The 24573-nt window shown below is 47.3% G+C and overlaps 1 pseudogene; it reads left to right on the forward strand.

The window, feature by feature from the left end:
• The first annotated feature begins 999 nt into the window (after positions 1-999).
• Positions 1000-24287, forward strand: LOC115318049 (annotated as a pseudogene).
• The last annotated feature ends 286 nt before the right edge of the window (positions 24288-24573 follow it).

A 24573-nucleotide genomic window follows, 5' to 3' on the forward strand; every position in this document is an offset into this window, starting at 1 on the left:
GTCAGAATAAGTTTCATCTATTTTTTTGTGAGTATTGTTTCGTGACCACACAATGTGAAAATTAACAAACCTAGTGAAGGGGGAATTTGAATACAGCCGAAGCACCTTGTTTGTTTTGATTCAAGGATAGTAAAGCCAGAGGCTAAAATTTTGAGTAGACCAGTGGATTTCACCTCATTGCATCCATGCAATGAGGTGAAACCCACTGCTCCCACCCTAGCTAGCTCAACTTAAATTTTACTTGCTTTTTTTCAATAAAATATGTATGTAAGCATGAAATTAATCTGTTTGTACACTAAACGGGGAGGCACTTAAGAGGGGTAGAAATATTTTAGGCTCAATGGTACAGGCTGCCACCCACTACAAAAGGTCATAAAGCCATTATCATATAACCATCGAGCCAGAGGTACGAAGGGAACTTGTTGAAACACATATAACAGCATCCTGCCTAGTGCTTAAAAACCTTTGTGTCTCCTGCAAAAAGAAAAGGATAGCGCAGTGAGTGGAACAGGAGTAAGACATAATGTAAACTGCATCTATTAGAGCAATATGCCAGAAAAAAAAAATTGTATCAGACCTGATTAGAGCCATAGCTTTCTATCGGCTTTCCAATTTATGATAAACTGCCCCGCAGCAAAATGACCAAGTTATGTGCAGCAATGCAAGCAAAGGCAATGCTAGCAAGTGCATAGCTTTCGGAAATGTCTTTTATACGTATGAAAACAAATCATTCTGCAGAGCACCAACCACACCGTACGAGATGATGTATGATAAAGTTTCACAACTGAGCCTTGCATTGTCAGTCCAGTTAGAGTACTATCCAAGAGGCAACGCTAAACTTACCGCTAAACGATGCATGACAAACATAGTAAAATATTGAATTATGATAATTAAGATGGCTTTTAATTTGTTTGATGTCTATGCGGACCTTCAATATCAATTCAGCATTCCGACTGGTTTGCCAATTTGTTATTTCATTTTTATCAGAGGTTCTTCGGCATGATTCGTTTATTTGGAGGAGATGAAGACCACCCGACCGTCATCACATTCAGCTACATCTACCGCTTACTGAGCCTCTACACCCCAATCAAGACTGCTCTGAGAGGGATCATTGACGGAGAGCCCGGCACAGTTCTGACAACCATGGAGGAGGCAATTCGGCTCAAGAAGGACAAACAGTCGTCGCAAGACAGGCTGGAACTTTTAATATCCGGAAAGCTTTCTACAGCTTTGACTAACACAGAGCCAAAGACCCTAATATTTGACCACGACTGTATTGCACCCAATGCACATGACTGCGTAATGTTTTACATCAGTGGTTACATTGTATACAAATTTTCAAAGCGTGGTGTTTGCAAGTTGTGCCTCAGGGATATTGAGGCACCATCAGACGTTGCGGCTGGACGGACAGCCTACCTGACTGCACTCAGGTCGTTCAAGGAGGGCAGCCTCAAGCAGCCGTCCCTGAAAATGTTCACTGCTTTTCAAGTGGTGGAGGGAACAGTGGCAACGGTCCTGGATGGAACAAACATCTGCGGGGACATTTTTTGGCTTGTTCTGGATGCGTTGGAAGAAACAGCTGTGCCAAGACTAGGTTGTTCTGTTCATGCCGCTTAGTTCACATGTCACCTCCGGAGATATTGAATCTGTCTTAGAATGCATTTTTTTCTTGAGATACTTCCAACAGGCTCAGTCAGTTTGAAGAGGTTGCCAATGCCAGGCTAGGGTGATGTAAGCATATTGTGGCGAGGTCTTCGTGTGCCCACTACTCATCCACAAACTGATGCCATGCAACGATTTCAAGTTCGAATTTTACATACTTTACGCAAGCATGCTGACGCAAGCGTGGCACAAGTATGCTGGCATGTAACGTGCTGAGCCAGAAGCTTTGTTTTTGGCGTTTTACCTCAAGAGTAAAAACGAAATATTTCTTTTCTTCTCGCCTTCGCAAAGCATAGTGACGAAGCCACAGGGCCACGGTGTAGCCACATTGTACTTCGTTCATGCTTACTTAAATACAAGCCCGAAGGAAAAATCCATCAATGTAACCCTGTTTGGCAGTCAGTATTTTCTAGTGGACCGCTGACTGTGCCTGACTGTACGTCACGCATGTCTGACTGGCCAACAAGTTACTCTGACCGATAGTCAGACTCCAATTAGACCCCGCTTGTCGGCTTTCTGATGGTTTCCTGGTGGCAGACGGCCGCCGCGAAATGCCGTCAGGAGTTCTTGGTAGCGATTCTGATTGTACATCGATTGTCTCTGACTGTACGTCAAAACGGGGACGCGCATTAACCCATCCGTCGCACAGCGCGACGGATGGGTTAACGCGCGTCCCTGTTATTCGCTAAAACGTCAATTCGCTTATATAATATGGACCCCTTTCTATCTGGTGTGGGCTACTGGCCTTACCGCTGTGTCGCAGCTCATTATTATTGTTTCATGAAGAGCGCAGACAAAAAGCATCCACGAGCGCAGTTCAGATATGTCTGCTGCTCCCGTTCGTCCGTGGAAGCCAGGGCTGCCTGTCGTAGCATGCATGATTGCTCTCTAGCTTCAACGGAGTCGCATACGTTTTGTGAATTACAGTGTATACGGTCGTCCCGAAAGGTTCAGACATCGAGGGCGTTTCTCTGAAACATGCTTTGGGTGCGCGTGGGCCCGTTTGTAAAGAAATGTCCCTTTTCCCTAAAAAACGCAAATTTCAAAAGTGAAAAGAAACAAGAAATAAGGACGGGTACACGCTTTTTCTGATTTTTGGTGTCATGAATTGCATTCACTTTAAGGACTTGTGAACCGTTCCATAGCCATGCAAGATGGCCACTTTGGCTTGTGAACCGTTTCATGCCATCCAAGATGGCCATCTCGGAATGCAAGCTTTTATATAAATGCTGCCCTTGTTGATGAAATTCCCTTGTTAGAATTCAATATGAACACCTGTCACCATTGGTGAGAAACCCTCAGCACCGGCATAAGGTTCCAAATTATTATAGCATTTTTGTACTGCTGCATTGGAAATGACGCAATAACATTGGTCAAGTGTTGTATATTTTATTCGAAATTGAACATGCGGTAAGGCCCACAATGTAATATATGATTGTACATTTTTCTGACTCTGAAGAAGATGTAAGGAAATTTCTAATGGAGGAGAAGCGTCGTCTTTGTAAGAATCGATCAAGAGAAAAAATAATGGTTTGTGCTTTGCATTATCTCTGTATTCGAAGAAACTTGTTGTGCACTCCTGTTAGGCTGAAAACATTTTAGTGTTGCTATAGATTTGGATACCAGCTAGGTCCATGATTTTAAATTATATTTACACCAATTTTTCGGTCAAAAGGCTGCGGAAAGTTTCGTGGAGTTTTCCTAACCCCCTTGTTTTCAAAGATATCCCCTGTTCAATGTTTTTACACGATCCAACAAAATAGGATGCAATGCGTCAGGATTTACGCATCTCTATTTGCGGGATTGTGCAGAAAGTTTGGAGAGCAATATTTCGGAACATAGCTTTTTTAAGGCAAACTTTTGCAAAATCAAACAATTGGTAGAACACTTGTGCATCGAGGTTTTCGATGGAAACACATACTTTTATTACGCTAATTAAACAGTCCCTTACTGAATTTTAGTTAATAATTTGTTAGGTAATCAGCGTGTTCTTTTTTTTCCCGCAATTTCTGACGTCTGTTGCGGTAAGTAATGCTATTCCAAAGGAATAATTTTTTTCTCAGTCTTTTGTTTAAAACTATTTTCACTCAAAGGTGATATTCTCTTTATTTATTGTCACAAATGACAAGCGGTAAGGTGGCAATTACTGAAAGATTAAGTGTGTAATATAGAAAACTTGTGCCTGCAAGCAAAAAGGACATAACATGCATCGGGGAAGAGTCGGTAGCGGCGTAACAGGAGGATAAGGTGCTGGCGATACACTGGCTGCATACAACCACGCAGAGGCGCCCTTTTTTAGCTGCTTGATTTTTTGAACACTCGAACTATAGTGAGTGACAGGTCAAAAATTATCTATGACCTGGAGAGAAAGCAGCAGACAAAAGCTTGGATTGAATGGAGAGTTTTCGTCTCCACTTGCTTTGCTCTGTTTTCGCCTCTCTCCCTCGTACGCAATTCTTGAGCTGTGACTGACTATAGTACATTCCATCGTAGAGCATTTTTTTGCTCAAAGAAACACCAATCTTCTCGAATTTCTTAGAACACATAAACTTGCAATTTAACAGAAGATTCATCTGCTCCCAGGGTTCGAACCTAAGGTCTTTGCGCGAGAGCCAGACTAAAAGAAATGAAGTACTTATATTGGTACGTCACAGAAAGTGCCCATAGTATCGGGCAACCTAAGAATACAGGAGACGCCCCTCCCACCAAACCTTACAGAGTGATGATTGGCGATTTCCTCCTCTCCAGAGTGCTTCTGCTAAAGTGGAAAGGATTGAGGGTTTCCTCACAGTTTTCTTATCCTGCAACACACTATACATACCGATTTCCCGTAACTTATATGCAGGTGTACTTCACAACCTACCCGCAGGGCAGGCATGGGTAGGTTGGTCCAAATAAGTCTGGTTGTCGCAAATGCTTGCTCAAGTCAAATTCTTTTTAAGCGCACTAACATTTAATCTAGTTAATATTTCCAATTTCTTATCAACAATGTCTGCGACAAGCCAATGAGTTAATCAAAAGTGTGCTGCTCAAAGCATAGTCTTTGTGTTACGGTGAGGCAACATTTAGAACAATTACAGTACAGAAAACTTTCCTCACCTTCCTTAAATCACAATAGAGGTAAACAAACCAACTGTTGCACCAGGTGCAAGCTCACTTTGTGAACTCAAGTGGATGATACATATCAGTGGCATACACATTTTTCAAGCATGCAGTTTGTTACCAACTGTCTGTAATACAAATAACTACCCTAACTAAACGCATCATTCAGATAGCTGTCATGGCTGATGACGGTGTATCAACCATTTACGGTTAAAACCAAAAAATGCCTTTCCATCGAAGGAGCCGGAATCTGATGCTAATATCTAGTGTCCTTCTTTCAGCCCAAAGATCAGGAAAAGTTCCGACAGCAACTAGTTAAACGAAAGAATGACACAGACCTGATATTTGAATTGGAGACTCAAAAACAGAGAAATGTTACAGAGGAACTGAAAGAATTACGAAGGACCAACGCACTGTTACAGAGAGCACTTTGCTCCAAAGTTTTTGAGCTCGGTAAGCCAGCAATTTGACACATGGGATATGTGACCGCTCTTAGTGGAATTTTGCTATTGTGAAATGTGGGTTGTGGTATTCTATTCCAAGTTTATGTATGTTCTAGAGTCAAGACTCCTGGAGCAGTGGCCTGGCAGCAGCACACCTCTATGTAAGTCGCAATGCGTAAGCACAGCTTATTTTTGATAATGCGGTGGCTAAAAATTAAACAATGTACACTGTGGTATACGCTTATCTGAAATACGCAATTGGCAGTTCTGTGCAATATTCTCTTGTATGTGAAAGGCTGTTTTCGCAAGTATTAATGTTTTAGAAAGTGCATCTGGACAGCGTCAGATTAAGAGAGTACCTTTACTTTTGGATACTCACGAGTGAGATCCAAGAGAACGACGTTAGGCGTTCCAACTAAGCATGTCCCTGTGTGCATACAAAAGCTCTCAGGCTGCTTCGTAATGTGACTTGACATTGCCCTGCATATGAGGCTACCATTTGTGTCTTCAAGGAATGTTTCTGCTGAGAAGAAACAGCTTGCTGCTGTCTTGTGTGCAAAGGGTCGTCAACGAGTGGTGCTGCATGTACATAAAGACCCAGTCGGCGTGAATGGGCATTGGATGCAGCGGTCATGCATAGTTTGCGCCTCATTTTGGTTAAGACTAGATTACTTTATTCGGGGACAATAGAAGCTTAGTTTATTCTCAGGCTATAAATTAGGTCACTCAAGAGTTCGGGGAAAGTAGGCTAATGCCCGAAACAGAATCAGTGGCACACTTTTAGTAGGTCTTCCATATTGTGGAAGAATTTACGTACCACTTTAGAAGAGAATGGTCTTTTGTTGTTAATTGCAAGAGATAGAACCTTTCTTCTATCCATTACCTTGTTCATTTGATCGTGTTTCAATAAGATCTTAAACATCAATGACAGGATAAGAGAATGGTCTTTTGTAAATTGCAAGAGATAGTACCTTTCTTCCATCCATTACCTTGTTCATTTGATCGTGTTTCAATAAGATCTTAAACATCATGGACAGTAAGTTGTGTTCACAAACAAACTGTGCATCTTAGCAAGAAAAAGGTAATACATTTGCTGCTGTTTCAAAGAATTTCACCAAAGAAAAATACATTGACCAGTTCTGTTATATAATGTCCGTGGTATGATGCACAGTTAACAACAACAAAAAAGTTAAAGGGGAGGTCAAGAGACATACATAACAGCTTGCTGCTGTCTTGTGTGCAAAGAGTCGTCAACGAGTGGTGCTGCATATACAGAAAGACCCAGTCGGTGTGAATGGGCAATAACATATTGGATGCAGCGGTCATGCATAGTTCGCAGCCCATTTTGGTTAAGACTAGATTACTTTATTCGGGGGCAATAGACCTTTAGTTCATTCTCAGGCTATAAATTAGGTCACTCAAGAGTTCGGGGAAAGTAGGCTAATGCCCGAAAAGGAATCAGTGGCACATTTTTAGTAGGTCATCCATATTGTGGCAGAATTTACTACTACTGCATGAAGTCAGTGTCTCTTTTATTTATAGGTAACACTATATGTCTACACACTTTGCAAACATTTTTTGTTTCTTTCAGCGCATCTGACTGCCAGTTCAATTGCCATGCTGCCCGAATCTCCAGAAAATGAACAGCTTGAAGCTGGTACCTACCACTTTAGAAGAGAATGGTCTTTTGTAGTTAATTGCAGGAGATAGTACCTTTCTTCCATCCATTACCTTGTTAATTTGATCGTGTTTCAATAAGATCTTGAACATCATGAAGAGTAAGTTGTATTCACCAACAAATTGTACATCTTAGCAAAAAAAGGAATACATTTGTTGTAGTTTTAGACAGTTTCATCAAAGAAAAATGCATTGGCCAGTTCTGTTACATAATGTCTATGGTATGATGCACAGTCAATAACAACAAAAACGTTCAAGGGGACGGCAAGAGACCTACAGTGAGGGCAACGAAAGTATCACATATGACTCCGCAAGGCTATCACACTGCCCCGCAGCTATACAAAGCACTTGCCATTGGAAAGAAAATTTTTCACACAAACTGGTGTCCTTTAAAAAAAAAAACCTCGAACCTGTTGAGAGGAGTCGTGCACCGAATCCTTTCTAGGATGCATGACTGCAAGCTCACATGCGACATATTTGCTTGCCTCGCAGCCAGTCAGTTGTCTGTTATCTGGTATGTGATCTGTAGATCACACCACAGATTACTCTCACAATATGGAAATCAGGAAAATTCCACCCTGTCCTGGGATTTAGCGCAGGGATAGTTTCTATCATGGCAAGTATTCCGCCAACCGAATGATCTATTCGGGTGTTCGCCATTTATAGAAAGAGCAGAGTTTCTCAACATTACAGATATGACTTCTATAACCGGCCTTAGGAGCAATGAGTTTGGCAGTGACACGAGGATTTAATGAACAACTGTTAAGAATGTCCCCAATTTAGGAAGTTAGACAAAAAGAAAGCGGTGGTACTTTCTATAAAAAAATGGAAACTAAAATGGCTGAACACAAAGCGGGGCACTTTCTTCGAAAGAAAAAACAATGTTTGATTGTTTCCTATATGTGATGTCTCCATCAAAATTTCATTTGAATTATCAGTCACATGCTCTTACTGTGAATGTGTGTTACCACGGGATTGCTTCGCAGGTGAAGATTGCAGCACTTCTTATGAAGCCTGTGGACAAGGATCGAAAAGCCCCCAACAATGATGCTTTTGTGGCCACTGCTTCAGACCAAGGTGAAGTACCCAGTCGCATTGCAGTGATGTGATTGCTGCGCCAAACTGCTTACCCTGCTACATTCGACCAAAGTGTGAGGAATTTGCGTCAACGTATACTGAAAAGGTTACAGCTGCAGGCCTCACTTCTGGATCTGATTGTTAGGGTAGGCTCGTGCGGGTTTTCAGGACTTTCGATAATTGCCTCGAATAATGTACTGTTCGATTTGATTTTGCAACAAGCACTGACAGTACTCGGAACTTTTGCAACAAGTCTTGTGGTTCGTTATGGTGGGTTAGTTAGCTTTGTTGAGTGCACTTCTCCCCGCATACTGGTGTACTGCAGTGAAGCGACGATTGCAAACTAAGCGTCGTGATCTTGCGTGTCTTGCTTTGCCGTACTTCTCCAGAGCGAGACGTGGTGCAAGAAAATATATATGGACCCTTTTGTAGTTTTATCTTTTATGCTTTGTTTTTTGTCTGAATTAAGAGTTGCAGCTTTGTTACAACCCCCCTTCCCCCTAGAACTTAAAGGACCCATAAATCTATGCGCTGAAAATGATTGTTTCTTGATATTTGTTCAGTGGGATTTCGTGCCTTAAATAATAATTCACGGCAGTTTGCGCTGTCCTTCATCGGTTGTCTTGTTACCGTGTTTGGTGCTTCCACACACAACTAAACAGCTAATGTTTGTTCTCCTAATATTTGCAGTCTTTCCTCCTCAACATATGCAGTAATATAAATGAAAATAAAGTGTGCAATTATGCTCCACAAGCTCTTTTTGCTTCTCCAAAATAAACTCTTGGCTGCTCTAATAGCTGCACCAAAATGACCAGGACCAATCGCATCACTGTATTGTAATAGAAGCGTGTAATGCTTACCCGTGCATGTATTATTTTATTACAGAGAGAAACTCCAACGATTATCATGGTGAGCAAAAAACAGCGGTGGGTCAACAAAGAGAGGATGGCAAGGTAAGCTATATCCTTGCAGAAATATGCCTCAATTTTCTGAACATCACGACCCTATGCAATCCTTGCAATTGGTCTGGCATTTCAGGTGTGCGCAGGTCAAAACGTGTGGATTGACATGGAAACCTGGGAGATCCTAATGGAGCAAGAGACAGACTTTTGCAGACTGGCCGCAGTCTCACTCTGGCCAGCCGACGTCCTTGCCAAGAGGAGCGTAACAGGCACGCTCCCCAACTCAGTGCTCTTCCGAGGCTATCAGGATCCATTTCCAGCACTCACTCCAGCGAAACTGAGGGCCTTCAAAGGTACTCATGATTTCATATAAGCATTCCAGTTATAGTCCATTTACTTTTAACTCTGCCTGGAAGCCAAACCCACAAACTTTTACGGCCAATCCCATTGCTCTGAGGTGACACATGGATGACATCAACTCACTGTCCTGCTGCACCATCGCCAGCCTGGCGAGCTTGCAAAATTCTACCTATGCCACTATTTTTATTTTTTAGCATAATATTTATATATTTCTGTGATAGAACTATCTGATATTCAGAACTCTTTCAAATTTGTGGTGGAATACCAAGTTTGGAATCAGGGAAGTCTCGGAAAGTTGAATTCAGGCAGGCAGAAACTCTGTAGCAGAGAGCAAGGTTGTCTGCCTCAGCTGGTAGTAGTGCATAGCACGGGAAGGTGGTGAGAGAAGAGGTGATGGATGAAATCGGTGATACGGAGCATGTCGGACGGTGAACGTGTTGGAATACCAACAAAAGGGACAATGAATAAACATTCGTTACGATTTTATAGGTGTTCATATAAAATGCAGTGGCTTTTGATTTGTATCTGAATACCTCCCATCAATACACATGGGTGTTTTTTCTTGCAGAACTGTTTGGTCACAACCTTGACAAGTGCGGTGCTAAAGACAAGGAAAAAAAGGAGAGGCTCAAGAAGTTACGGGTGCACCTTTCACGCAAGGTATCCGACCTCAGGCGCCCAAAGTCCCAAAGGGACATCTTTCCACCAGCTGATGTAAAGAAAGCACTGAATGACACTTGAAGGTGCTTCGAAAAGAACTGTGCGCTTTAGCCAACCTTGTGAAGCCATTATTTTCCAAGGTTTATGTTGCCCACAGAATTACTTTTTTTGTGTTGCATTTTTACATTGAGTCATGGACTGGTTTTGCTCCTGTGTGAAAATATTTTTAAATCAAAATGTTCTGAAAAAACTATGTTTTAAAACAGGTGTGTATGTTTTTGTGAGCTTTAGTCACATTCCAAGAGGAGCTTGTTTGATTTTGGTGTTCTTTTTCTGGTGTTCTAGTCACTCTAGCTTGTGAACAAAACCAACGATCCTTCAGGAGCGTGTGGCATTGGACTGCCTGTATGCCGCAGCACGGAGGCAAGATATCACTTGCACCGAGCATCTGCCAGCTCCGAGAGTGCAGGGCTACCACAACCTAGCGTCTGGTCCTGCCTATTCTCACCGCTTTGATGCTGCTGTGGTGTTTGCGCCAAAGCAGTGATAACATAAAGCTTGTAGGGTTCGGTGCTACTGCTCACCCGCAAGAAGGACCAACGAGGCAGATCTCCGAAAAAACACACCCTTACTTTCTGGTGGCAGTCAACCGACTGCCGAGCCCCGCGCCTACAACGTGGCTCGCGCGCACGTTGCGCGCCGGACACGGAGCACACGTTCTTTTGGCCCATGATGGACCGCAGAGCCCACAAACTCCCCCCCCCCCCCCCCGCCCCCCCAAGTTCGTTGGAGTTGACGGGGTGGTTAGAAGGGTTCTTCGTTTTCGTCAATGTTAATTGCGATGTCGGCCGGCGAGGGGGGGCGGAGGAGGGCGGGTCTTAGGCGCCGGACGACCGCCAGGGCCCGCTGGAGGTTGTGTTCGTCTATGGCCGCGAGGCGCAAGACGGCTGCCCTGGCGGCGGCGGCCGACTCCCGGGCCCGGTGGAGAGCGCCGGCCTGGTGGGTGCGCCTGTGGATCTCGGGCACCCCACAGAGGGGGCACAGGAGCTGGCGCTCCTCCTCATCGTAGAACTGCACCGGGTCGTTGGGATGGCGGTCGGTAAGAGTGTTTCCCCGAAACGGCTCCGGGACTTCGGCCGGGGGGTCCGTGGTCAGGGGCCGGGGCTGGACCTCCCAGGGCAGGTTCGAGGTCTATGAGATGGCTAGGCCCTGGGGGCCCAGCACGGTCCAGGTTGCGGAGTTGCCCCGGCGTCGGTAGAAGGGCCGGCGGCGATGTTTTCCCGGAGCCGGAGGGCGACGGCCGTGGTGTCCCCAGGGTGGTGGTGGCGGTGGGGGGGAAGCTGAGCGTCTCCGTCGGTGGTAGCGAGGCATCTTGGAGAGCAGAGAGAAACAAAAAAAAAAAAGGGGCCCGTGAGTGGTCTTCTACCGGGGTTTCTTCTACGAGAAAGCGTTCATAACGTTGGGCGCGGCAATAGACAAGTTAAATTTGCGAGGATACTATCCGCGTCTGCGCGTCCATCACACAAAACCCCGCGGAAATTCAGTCGGGAGAGCACTAGTTCTCGCTCAAGTCTATTGCAACGCGCATCTTCTTAGATCTTCGTCTTCGTCACCAACATCAGGTATAGTCCTCGCAGAATTACGTATAACCCGGATCGGCATCACCCTCCACCTGCGAGAGAAGTTCGTCATCCAATTCATAATACCATTTGAGGTTGGTGACATGAACAGGTCCGGCGTGTCGACCAGACTCACAATGAACAAGCGTGTACGTAAGGCGTGAGGCCTTGTTTCGCACTCGATACGGACCATCCCACCGGTTCGCCAGGGAAGCTGTGAAACCTCTGGAGGCGTCACTAAGTGGGTGTGTCCGCCGGAGTACAAGATCTCCAACTTCTAATTGCACGTCCCGGTGGCCACGATTGTACTGCTCAGCCTGCTGAAGCTGTGCGGCGTCCAAGCTCTCCCGGGCATCACGAACGATGTCCCTGAGTCTCCGTCGTAGGCTTCCTGTAAACTGACCGTATGAGCGAGCAGCGCCACGGTTGTTGGTCGTGCAAGTGTTTTCCAGCGGGAAAGTTAGCTCTCTTCCGAATTTAAGGCAAGCTGGCGTAAAACCTGTAGACCGGTTAACGGTTGTGCGTGTTGCGAACGCGAGCTCTGAGAGCTTTGCGTCCCAGTCAGGGTGACGTTCGGTGTGAGCTATTAACATTGATTTCAGGTTTCGGTTCACCCGCTCTGTGGTGTTTGCCTGTGGGTGATAGGGAGACTTCCGCTTGTGTTGTATGCCCAATGCGGCACATGAGTCTCGGAACACTTTGCTGGCGAAGTAAGTAGCGTTGTCGCTAATCAATTTCGCCGGAAATCCGAAGCGTGTGAACGTCTCCATCAGACACGACCAGATTCTTTTGGACGTCAGCGACCGTAATGCAAAAAGCTCCACCCACTTGCTAAAGTGATCCGTGACAACCAACAAGTACTGGTTGCCACGCGGACTGCGTGGGAAAGGGCCCATGACGTCGACAGCAACGCATTCCCATGGGGATCGACTCACGACTGGCTGCATGAGACCAGGGGGCTGACCACCGCGAGGTTAGGCTTTCTGACAAACCGGGCATGAACGAGCTTACCTCAGCACGTCCTGACGAATTCCTGGCCAAGTTGCAGTACGGCTTAACTTTTCAGAAGTCTTGCAGCCACTACTGTGACCAGCCAAAGCAGAGTCATGGTAGTATCTAATGAAGGACGTGCGAAGTCGGCGAGGTATCACGGCTCGAAATGGAGTGTCTGTGGGGCCACCCTCCTCGTCGTCGATCTGAGGTATGTACCGGAGGAGCAGACCATCTTCGGCCAGCAAGTACGAGTCAAAACCCATGTCAGCGTCTCTGTTGCCACGTCGGTCTCGTGAAGATAACCACTCAGAGACCCTGCGACAAAGTCCATCGTTCTGCTGCGCAGCACGAAGCTCATCTCGGCTAATCAAAGTACCCCAGCGCGAGCCAGCATCTATCGCAGCCACAACATTGGCATCCTCGGGCACGTGCTCTTCGCCGAGCGGAGCGCGCGATAAAGCGTCTGCAACTTTGTTTTGTGAGCCTGGCTTGTGCACAATAGTGTAGTCATATTTCTGAAGCGTTAGTGCCCAGCGTGCTAATCGTCCTGCCGGATTTTCCAGCCGCTGAAGCCAAGACAAGGCGGCATTATCCGACTGGATCACAAAGCGCGCGCCATCAAGATACATGTTGAATTTCTGCAGGGCGAATATGATGGCTAGGCACTAACGCTCGCAAACAATGTAATTCCGCTGAGCTGCTGTCAACGTATGGCTAGCAAACGCTACGGGTCGTAAGACACCATCAAAGTCTTGAAGCAGCACAGCACCTAAACCGTAGCCGCTCGCATCGGTTTGCAGCACAAACGGACGGTTGAGGTCTGGGAGCTTCAAAGATGCTGTCTCAGCAATAGCTCTGGACAGTTGAAGGAAAGCATTTTGCTGTGCCTCCTTCCAACGCCATTTGACGCCTTTGCGCAGCAGTTCGTTCAGAGGCCGCGTTATCTCTGCATAGTGGGGAATAAACTTGCGGTAAAATCCAACCATGCCAAGAAATCTCTGCAAACTCTTTGCATCATGTGGGGGAGGAAACTCAGTTATGGCCCTCAGCTTGTCCTCATTAGGGCGAAGCGATCCATCGTCGATTACAAAACCGAGCAGGTTAATCTTAGATGTTGCCAGTTGCATTTTTCCCGGGTGAACTGTCAAACCAGCATTCTGCATGCGTTCGAGAATAGTCCGAAGGTGCACAAGATGTTCTTCAAACGTGCGTGAAAAGACTACTACGTCATCCATATATGCTACGGCGTAGTTGTGCCGTGCGTCTCCAAGCACAATGTCCATAAGACGCTGGAATGTGGCAGGAGAGTTGCTCAAGCCGAAAGGCATGCGCACAAACTCGTACAACCCTCTGTAGCATCGGACTTCCGGTCGTCGTAGCCCGTGTACAACGGGACCGGCACTTGGGGTCGTGGCCCTTGTCCTTGGGGTCCGTGGTCAGCCAGGACCAGGCGTTGCGCGACCGTGTCGCACAGGAAAACAGCATGGGAATGCTGTTTTCTCAATGTCAGCGGGCTCGACCTCTATCTGGAGGAAACCGCGACTGCAGTCAAGAGTCGTGAAAAAACTCGCGTTTCCCAAGTTGTACATGATTGTTGTGTGTGGGCAACCGAGGATATCCAGGGATGCCGGTGAACTGGTGCACGCGCGCAGGCACGTCAACTCAATCGAGGGGTACGGGTAGGCGTCACGAACGGTTACCGCATTCAGGCGCCGGTAGTCGACGCAAAACCGAGCCGTTCCATCCTTCTTGGGGGCAAGGACGATCGGAAAGGCCCAAGGGCTCTGTGACTCACGTACTGCACCCGTGTCGATCATCTCTTGGAGCGCCTTGTCCAGCAGGGCCCGCTTGTGTACGCTGATAGGTCGAGGGTTGCAGCGTAGAGGCCGTGTATTCCCGGTGTCAATTGAATGCTTTAGGACACCGGTTCTGCCGGGGTTCTCCGTGAACATCGGCGAAAACTCTTCCACGAGACTTTGGAGACGCCGCTTTTGCTGATCCGTAGCAGGACACTTCTGCAAAGAATCGCTTACCGCACATGGGAGCCGCAGAGCAGGCGTTCTAACGCCAACGTTATCGACACTGACGACACAATCCTCTCGTCTAGTAAATGGGATCAGTTGCGCGTCACTACCCAACCGGTAGCCTTTGTTCGGAAAGTCCAGAACCAGGTTGTCCCCGAAAATGAAATCTCGCCCCAAAATAATCGGTACCGTGAGACCAGGTAAGCAAACGAAACGCTGACCGCGTTTTTTCTCGTTAAACCCGATCTGTAACCTCACGGCTTGACTCGCAAGCGTTTCTGGTCCTGACGCTAGCTGTAAGCGCACGCTAGTCTCGCGCAGGTTAGCTTTCTGCTCTTTGCAGCGTTCAATCAGGTAGTCCCCAATAAGCGACAGACTCGCACCGGTATCAATCAGCGCTGCCACAGCTACTCCGAGCGCTGTAACTGTCATGCGAGGCTCAATTAGCTCAAGGTCAGGCTGAATTCGACATACCGATGGAAGTTTTGCCGAGTTGTCCATGGTCATCGCGGCCGGCAGGCGTTCAGGGGTCAACGCCACCGGCCGTACTCGTTTCCCGAGGCTGCATTGCTGTTGCGCAGTAGGTCGGGGCAGTCACGCCGGAAGTGGCCATGGCGACCGCAGCCGAAGCACCGCACCGAGTTGCGCCGGTCAGGGCCGTGCGCCTGGCTTGCCTGCGCTTGTCGTTGAGGGCCTTCTTGGTGTCCCTCGTTGGACCAGCGATCGGCGCCCCGGTTGGCATTGCGGGGGAAGGACCTTAAACGGCTTTCACCCTGCCGTAGTCTCGATCCAGCCGGCCGGGCACGTAGCCGGGGGTCCGAACCATCGAGTGGTCTCCCGCGCTCCCATTGCCCGAAGGCGTAGGAGTCCAGCGCACGGGGGAGACAGACCGCGCCATCCAGGGTTTGGCGCTGAGTCGGACCTCTTCTGGGCCCGGGAGCTCGCCAGGCACAGGGCGGCTCAAGAGCTTCTTCAGGCGGTGGCGGGGGCCAATACTGCAGCTCGGCCAGGAGCGTCTCTAGTATGCCGTGAGCTTCCCGGGCCAGTTGCTCCAGGGTGGAATACGTGCGGCCTTGCAGGTAGGGCCGGAATCTTGGGTGGCTCTGCTGCATCACCCGAGCAACCCTGTCCGACTCCGACGTCGTTGGGCAGGCTCTGTCATAGAGCTCCTGCATCACCCGTACATATTCGACGAGGGTCTCGTCCGGGTGCTGGGTCCGGCGCTCCAGTTCTCGCTGGACTCGAGACTGGTACCCAGGTGGAAGAAATTCTTCTTGAAACTTCCGCCGAAAGTCTTCCCAGGTGAGGAAAGGGGCCACGATGCGCCACCAGCGCGCGGCGCTCGCCTGGAACGCCACGGGCAGAACCCGCGCAAGGACATACTCGTCCGAGGCTCCCGTGGCGAGCTTATAGGCCGCCAGCTCGGCCAGGAAGTCGGCCACGGACTTCCGGTCGTCGTAGCCCGTGTACAACGGGACCGGCACTTGGGGTCGTGGCCCTTGTCCTTGGGGTCCGTGGTCAGCCAGGACCAGGCGTTGCGCGACCGTGTCGCACAGGTTGGCCACCCGAACCATCAGGTCCATGGACGTCGGGTCCGGCACCCCTCCGGTCTCGCCTTGGTCTGCGGCGGCTCTTTGGCGGGTCTGCATCGCAGAAGCAACCACGGAAAAACAGGCGAACACAAAAACAGAACAAAACAGAACACAAAAGAACGAAAAAAACACTTAATATACTACAGTATGCACACTATTCACAGTGTCCAAGCCACGATGGCAAAGATGGCGTCCGGTGGCCGAGGCCTCGTCGAACGACCACGTAGGCCTATCGGGGACGGCAAACGCAAGAAAACCCAGGCAAACACGCCTAAAACGGGCTAAAAGCCTGCGGTCCAACCCGCGGGCGAGCAGTAGGCCTCGCGTGGAGCGCCAAATAATGTAGGGTTCGGTGCTACTGCTCACCCGGAAGAAGGACCAACGAGGCAGATCTCCGAAAAAACACACCTTTACTTTCTGGTGGCAGTCAACCGACTGCCGAGCCCCGCGCCTCCAACGTGGCTCGCGCGCACGTTGCGCGCCGGGCGCGGAGCACACGTTCTTTTGGCCCATGATGGGCCGCAGAGCCCACAAGCTTAAGCAACCGGATGTTGGCCACCCTTAAAGAAATGGCAAATGCTCAGGGCAAATGTTTTCTCTTCGTTGTGCTGTGGCACGTGCTTCGTCCGAAACCACTCCCTCCTGTGGCTTCATTAGCTTTGTCTGACACTGTGCTTGATGTTAAAGATATCTTTTCATTATTTGAATTTTTTTTTCTCCGATAGGCTCAATCAACTGGAGCATTGACTGTCAAAGTTTGGTTTGTCCCATAAAACATGAGTACAAGTGGCTTGTTTGAGCAACACTGTTGCTTTCAGTCTTCGCTTGTTTATTTCCAGTTTCAATCGAAACTCTCATAACTACATAAAAGGACTTCGAACCTTGCATACGTTCCAGTAGGAAGTAGTTCAGTCTAAGAACAAACACATGTTCTCGTGTTTCAGTTCAGACGAATAAAGATTGTTAAGCAAAACGAAACAGTGTAGTATCTCTTATAATAGCTGAAGCTCTTTTATGAAAACTGCTCATTAAATATAAAGTTCTGTTTTCTTGAAACCAAATGCATTGGAATTGAAAGTCGAGAGATTAACAGGAATGTTTGCTTAACAGATGAGCATTGCTCCCTGTACCACGGCCCTCCATACAGTGGTTTTCTCGCATTAGTGTGGTACTTGTGGAAATTTACCATGTATGAAGCTTTGACGAACAAACTAATAATGGCGCTCCTTGAGCAAGGTGACGAGAAAAACTCAGATGAGTACATGCTTTGCAAAAACGATAACCTCGTCACTTGTTAACATTTAGAATGAAGTGGACCTCCCTGACGTGTCGATGCCGAGCACATCCGCATGCTTAAGTTGCCGTGGCACGACAGCGGAGCCTAGAAATTAATTTCGATTCAAAGTACAGGGAAAAACTTTTCCTATTAAAACACGTCTGAATTTTTTATACATAAGCAATTTTTAAGATTTGATATAGGGAAAACCCCCTCAAGGTGTTAGACGCGTGGAAAAAAAACTTCCCAGTTAAGGGCTTAGGGCAAAACTAATTTTGTGCTTGATCCGTTTTTAAGAAATGCCTTGGATTACAAAGATGCTAATCAGCGGTTACGTTGGTTCTTTAATGTTATTGAGCTAAGTTCATCTATTGCTATTGGCACCAAAAAAAACACCATCTTTGTAATGAAATTTCAGCATATGTTAAAAAAGCCGATTAAAGTAAGTTATATCCTGTAGTGTAGCCAATGGTAAGTTTAAAGGGTCAGAATAACCCCCCCCCCCCCCCCCCCCTTGGTCACAAATCGACGTGTAGAAACTGACAAAAATATGGTGCTTTTTTGCCCACAAAGAGCAAAGAAGTTGCAGCGAAAGCTGTTTTACGTTCGTGCAAGGCAGGAAAAATGTTTGGGGTAGCAAACGCTTCGCCTGCACTGTTATTGGTCGGTTTGCACGCGACACTGTTTGCGAAATTTAGTGGTGCGGTGAGCCCTGAGTGTGCTGACAAGCTGGTGCAAGCACTGTGTTTTTCTCATTCCAGCCGACTTATTTCGAAATATCATGGTACATTTCAGGACTTTTTTTAATCGAAGACCACTGTCGCAGCGTCCCTGACTAGAGGTGGCGTGATCTCTTTTATGGGTGTCTTTTTTTACTCCTAACCCAAACCGTACAGCCAGTACAGCTATAGCACAGCTCTCCTTCATCGCTCCGCTGGAACAACACAGGGCATTAGGCCGATGAGCCCAAGACACCTGGTTAGACTCACGGTGAAAAAGAGATGCTTGTGTTGTTATTAGTAACTAAAATGCAACTATATTAATTATTACTTTTATTTTATGCATTTCTTTATATACTGTTTAAAGTCTGTTGGTTTAGTTGCTTCACATCATGAGTAGCAGTAATCTTGCAACGGTTTTTGTGACCCTTTAAGCCTGGAAACTGGCTTGTATTATTTTTCACCTCTAAGAAGTGGATGGTTCATAGTGTTGCCTGTCTCTTCTAACTTCTTGACAGCTCTGAGTTGCAACACACCAGCATACTATAGTGTGTTGCAGGTCAAGAACAGAAGGGAGGAAAGGAGGAAACCACCTCGCCTTGTTGTGATTGGTGGTTTGCTCCTCTCCATTCCTCCTCTATGGCGTTTGCTCCGCAAATGTGAAGAAAAGGGGAGGGACACTTCTCTCGCTGTTCTTAACCTGTAACAGACTATAACTGCCACCTTTCTGTATTTGTTAGAGTTTCTGATTCTGTATATTGAACAATATCTTTACTTTTTTTGTTATATTTGTTTTGGTGTGGGCAGCTTCTTCAGGGGAGAGGACGCTGCCGTCGAAGTGAAGACTCTGATCGAGCGGTGCCATAATGTTGGGCTTCAGGTTGTGGCCGTCACGAGTGACATAAGAAGCAGCAACCGTGCGATGTGGAAACAGTTTGGTGTAAACGCTGACAGGCACAGCAGAGTCGTCAACATGACTCCCCACCCACAAGTTCCTGGGGAGCAGATCGCTTTCTCGGCTGATGTTCCCCACCTCATGAATAATTTGAACGGGCATCTTGTGCGTGGCCAGACAATAACACTGCCATCAGACGTTGTAGTTGTTAACGGGCTGACGTGTTCAACTGTATCACTCGAGCCGGTTCACCAGCTTGTCGAGTTCCCGAAGAACCTCGCCTTTAAGTTCGCCCCGAGCTTCTGGATCCGAACCATTTTGAGAAGATGAAGGTGAGCGAGACGTTTATAGTGATGAGCAGGTCTTGCCTTGCTGTTTTTAAGGCACGGACTTTCAAGCTAGGTTTTAAGTAGCCTAGGGGTTCCCCTAAGTTGTCTCAAGTATCTTCCAACCACACAAACCCTCAAAGATGTGGTCGGGGCCAGAGCCGTAAATTAGGAAAGTTTAGCCAATGGGCGGACAAAGGACGCAACCAGTGCCGAGTACTACTCCCCCTCCCCTCCCCTCCCCTCCCCTCCCCCCCCCCCCCCCCCCGCGGTTAGAGCTTAAGCAAAAGGTGCGACACAGCGTCGACGAGTCAGCAGACCGCGTCGTTACAATATTGGAAACAACATCTAAAGCGTGAAATAGAAGCATTCAATCTCGGCCTATCGGCGACAGCTTGTTCTGGGAAGGCTTGCAAGAACAGCATCTCAGAGACTGGCTTAAAGAAAACAGTGCAAAGGGTGGGGTGCGCGAGCGTCCGGAGACGTGGAGTCCCGCTCGGCTCGTGCGCTGGCTTTGGCAGTGCTATCTTTCCCCGTCTCAGCTGAAACGCTGTTTCCAGCAAGTCGGCCCTAGTTTGACGCTAATGCAAACAGTGCTGGCAAATAGCTCCGGGCCGCTTTTCCCCAGCACGGTTACTTTTCAATGCCTGAAAACTCTAGACAGTAGGGGGGTAACGGAGTCCCCCCTTTGCGACGCCACAGACGCGCGCACTCATAGCAGCCCGGCAAATACGCTTGGCATCGCCTTCTCCTCTGAGGCATACACGAACGCTTCCGACCTAGCTCCTGCTCGAGTCTGATGATTCACGTAGACTATGTACCTGACGCGTTGAAAATCTCAGCCTGCTGCTTCATGGCGTCTCAGTGTTTTTTGTACTGAAGCCGTACAACATGGTTATAAAGCTCGTCGCCCCAAGATCGCGCCGGCGCACAAGCGACGTCACCTTTTGACATGACTTCAGTGACGTCACTTCCGAAAATGACGTCGTATCCTTCCAGTACGTCACTTTCTGTGCAGACGGATTTTCGAGTTGGTCGGTCGGCTCGTTGGTTGCGGACATTTAGGGATCCATCATAATGTTCTGCTGTAAAATCTGCGAGGTTTCGGAAGGGTGACCCTGTAGAAGGGGATATATATCAGTGTTCCGTGCAGAGCAGAGGCGAACCTTTTTAGTCGACAAACGAAGAGCGTTCTTTGTACATGCGTCAACTCGTGAAACGCTTGCAGAGGCGCGTTACAACATACCTTTGCCTGTATTAATCTGATGCTTAGTATCTTGACATGGCTTTACACGTGCCCGCCGGTATTGGTGATGGCGACTGTACTGACACGCTCAAGGCCAAGAAATGGGGGGCTGGAAATGCTATCACATTTAAAATATCTGGGCCACCCTTAAAGGGTACTTCAACGAAATTTAAAACATACTCGTAGTGTTCAGAAATCGGCTGAGTATGATCCACATTATGAGCAAATGACCATCGCTCATTTGTATTTTGAGCCTGATGGCTGTATTTATAGTTGTAAAAGGCCCACTCTGGCAAGCGCTCGGAGAGCAGCCAGCGGAGAGCACATCACACCCAGTGCAATCACGACATAGTTTGTCTCGGAATGAGCAAAGCTGCGGCGAAGCTGACATCGTCAGGATGCCCTAGCCGTTCCAGCCACAGAAGCGGTCGAATGACGCCACGATCGGGCCACCGCAACTAACCGCAAAGCTATTTTCCTACAAATTTTGAGTGACGGGTTAATCTTCTATAATCTTGTAGAGTTTGGTTGATTGGTTGGTTGATTTGGCCAAAAACAATGCGCCAAAAACGAGAGTATTGCTGGAAAAGGTTTGGAGAGAAAAAAGAGGCTTTAGTAGCCAGTGATTAGATAAAAGATGGTAATGGGGTACCAAAAAGTAAACATCTTGTAGAGGGACACTAGCGACGTCTGAGACACACAAAAGAGAGCCGCATTGAGTGGGGAGTTCCTCCCTCCCCTCTTCTATTGTGCTGCTCGTAGGGCTGTTGTGATGATGTCAGGTTCAAAGCATGCATAGTTCCAGGCGAGACAGTTATCGTCACTACCTGTCGAAATTTCTAGACGGGCATTACAAACGAGGCTTTAGCAACATCCACCAGGTGCTCTTTGCTAATCATTTTATTTTAATTTGTCTTAAAATTTCTTTTCGTGTGTTTTAATAAGATATTGGAGTGTCCAATGTATACTGCCCCTTTGAACGCGTATAGACCAGAAAATGAGCGCCAAAATTTCGTTGTAGTATCTCTTTAAAATTATTTCAACAAAATCAAACAGTGGTTTTAAAATCGAGGTCAGTGACATTTAAAGCACTACAACCACCTAAGTGACAATGGAGTGTGTGCTTTGCTGCAGTGCTTTAAGAGCATCTTACGAACTCGTAAGAAGTGCAAAAAACTATTTGTATGGACAATACGAGTGGAAGTTATCAACCTTTACCTCCATATGTCCTCATGCAGTTCTTTGACTGGCTGAGGGTGCAGTTTCCAGATTTTAGGTTTTAATGCAAAAGAGTTAACTGTCCCATAGAGCGAACTCACGTCATCAGCTTTGGAGCTGCGCCAAATGGCACCTTCCCCTGTCCCAATGAAGCAAAGCCTGTCGTCTGTAACAGAAATATGATAGATAGGCTGCCATTGGCTGTTGCGCATCGCCAATGAACAAGGCTCCCATTTGCTCTGGCGCGGCGTAGTTCCAAGGGGTGCCACCAGAGAAGCCCTTTCTATGGTGAAGCAGCGCACGCAGCGGCCTAGCCGCTGATAAGAGGTGCGGCTGTGCGGGCCTGGCTGCACAGCCTGGTCGGGCAAACCCTGGGAAGGCAGCGGCGCGGCCACTTGACGAAAGCACGCGCTCGGCCGTCTACGCCACTACGCCGCAGAAGAACTACGGGAGCAGAAGAACGACATTCATGCTTTCGCATTCACAACTCATAAGAAGTGCTTAGGTGTCCTCAGACTTTTCGTTCCTTCAGCTGAGTTTACTAAACACTGCATAGGCTTGAGAATCTAAAACTCTGTTTTTCTTCGTTTATAGGTGAGCACTGCCCTGCGGGTGCTGAGCCACTCGACAGCGCCGCCCTTCGCAACCTGGTGGAGAACCATGGATGGAGCAAGGACTTCCTCACCACGGCCTGGTTCTTCGAACAGGTCAATAAGTGGTTTGACCTCATGAGCAGCAGGCACCCGGTCCTTACGATCAGAAGACAGAATGAGGCCGGCTATAAAGAGACACTGGACTTTTTAGCAATTTTAAGGACCTACTGCTCCATGTGACAATCAGGGATGGGGTGTTTAAACCTGTGCAAGCGGGCGTAATGCTGTCAACAAAGTCCATTTTGGACCAGCAGCAGAATCTCATAGAGAGGCACTCCTTTTCATTTATTTTGACATCCTAGTTCACACAGGCTTGGAAAAATTTTTTTCAGTAGTACGACAGGGAAATCCTTTGCCAACTCTCTTGGAGTTTAAGATGGCCCTTAACATTATTACCCTGTCACAGTAACTTAAGGTTTCTAAGGCAGGGTCCTACGAACTGGGCGATGCTTCATTCTACCTGACAGACCTTGTAGAGCTAAATGTACCGCCCACTGTGCCCACTGACACTCTGCTTGGGGAAGTGGAATTAACCATGTCACATCCCGAAGAGAATAGCTTTGACTATTACTGTAAATACATGGTGAGGACAGTCATTAAAAATAATGCTCTGCGTAACACCTGTGCTGCAGCTGTTCAAGTATGCACAGCACCTGCAAACAGCCTCATCAGGCTCAAAAATTACGTCCCAGATGCACTGACTTGTTCGTCTGAGGCTGCATGCACCCTCTTCACAAGTGAAGAGGGTACATGCAGCCTGGTGAGGTGAGAGTGTTTCGCAGCCTCATCAAAGGTTTGATGAGTGCGCAGGGGATCTTGAAAGGCCTGTCTGCATGGATGGCCACAGAGAGCCAATGTGTTCAGCTGCCCGAGTCCTGGTCCATAAGATAAAAGCTAAGCTTATCAGACGGTTCTGTCTCTCACGGCTGCAAGTGTTCCTGCGAGAAAAGAGTCGCGGGTTGGCAGCTAGGGCAGCTGAACACAAGGACTTTGCCAGCAAGTCTATGGCTGTACCGCGTAGGAGGAATTAGTGTTTCAGATCCCCTCATCTGAGGTGACTGTTGTCCCTGCTTTAATTATTGCCTTTTGCTTTGCTTTTTTGTATATAGTGCAGTTTCTGCTCTTTGGTTTGCGCATTGCATTTGTTCTAAGCTCTTGCTGAATTTTTTTTATGGCTTTGGATGTTTGTGTGCTTTGCATGTGAGCTTATGTAAGACTCTGCTGTGATGCGAATATCCTTTGTGTCTCGTATTTTCTATGCTTTGTCTCTTTTTCTTTCATTCTGTATGCTGTTCATGCTTTACATGCTCCTTTTGCTTGACTTCGATTTTTGTACCTGCTTCCTTGCATGGAAGTCGATGGAGAGACTTGGCCATGTGAGCCTGTTTTTTTTTTCCCTGTTCTTCAGTTTGCTTTCCTCTTGTAATTAGCACACTTTTTCTGCATTCACATGTTTCTCATTTCTTTTGTACCCGCTCAAAACTTTTGCAGGCCGTTATTTTCCTTCGCAAGCTTTGCATCTGAGCCCTCACCGTGCAAGACCCTTACACTTCGGCACCTGCACTTTGCCTCCGACCCTTTCTTTTTATCCACCTACGTATTTGGATTTTCTAGTTTTGGTGTTTTCTCTTGCAGTGGCACGAGACCCACGTCACCTCCATTGTCATCGCTTGAAGCTTTTAGGTCTGTCTCGTTTCTTTTCACTGAGGTTGCCGACTTACTAATTATCGAGCATTGGTGGGTTAGTTTGTTTGCAGTAGACTTAACTGCAGCCATTTCGTTTCTGGTAGTTAGTTTTCGTCTGGACGCTTTTACTCAGTCCAATAAATGCGAGAGCTGTTAATGTTCTTATGCTTCAATGCTCCAGGTTGTTGCAAGGAGGCTGGTGGCCAATTATGTGCAGGCATCACGTGCAATTGTGATGCAGAAGCTCTTTTTCTTTATTGTTTTGCCTTTATCAACACCACGGTTCAAATATTGTTGGTTGTTAAATCTGTGCTGTGGAAGAACATGCATAGTGGTTTGTTATGGAAGAAGTTACATGACTGGCATCATACATGTTCGTTACATGGTCACAAGCAGGCTTCAAAAAAGAGAAAAAAGCCCACAGCTGTTGCGTGGGAAAGTCT

Source organism: Ixodes scapularis, unplaced genomic scaffold (assembly GCF_016920785.2).
Source record: "Ixodes scapularis isolate PalLabHiFi unplaced genomic scaffold, ASM1692078v2 PGA_scaffold10__122_contigs__length_95168666, whole genome shotgun sequence".
NCBI lineage: Eukaryota > Metazoa > Arthropoda > Arachnida > Ixodida > Ixodidae > Ixodes > Ixodes scapularis.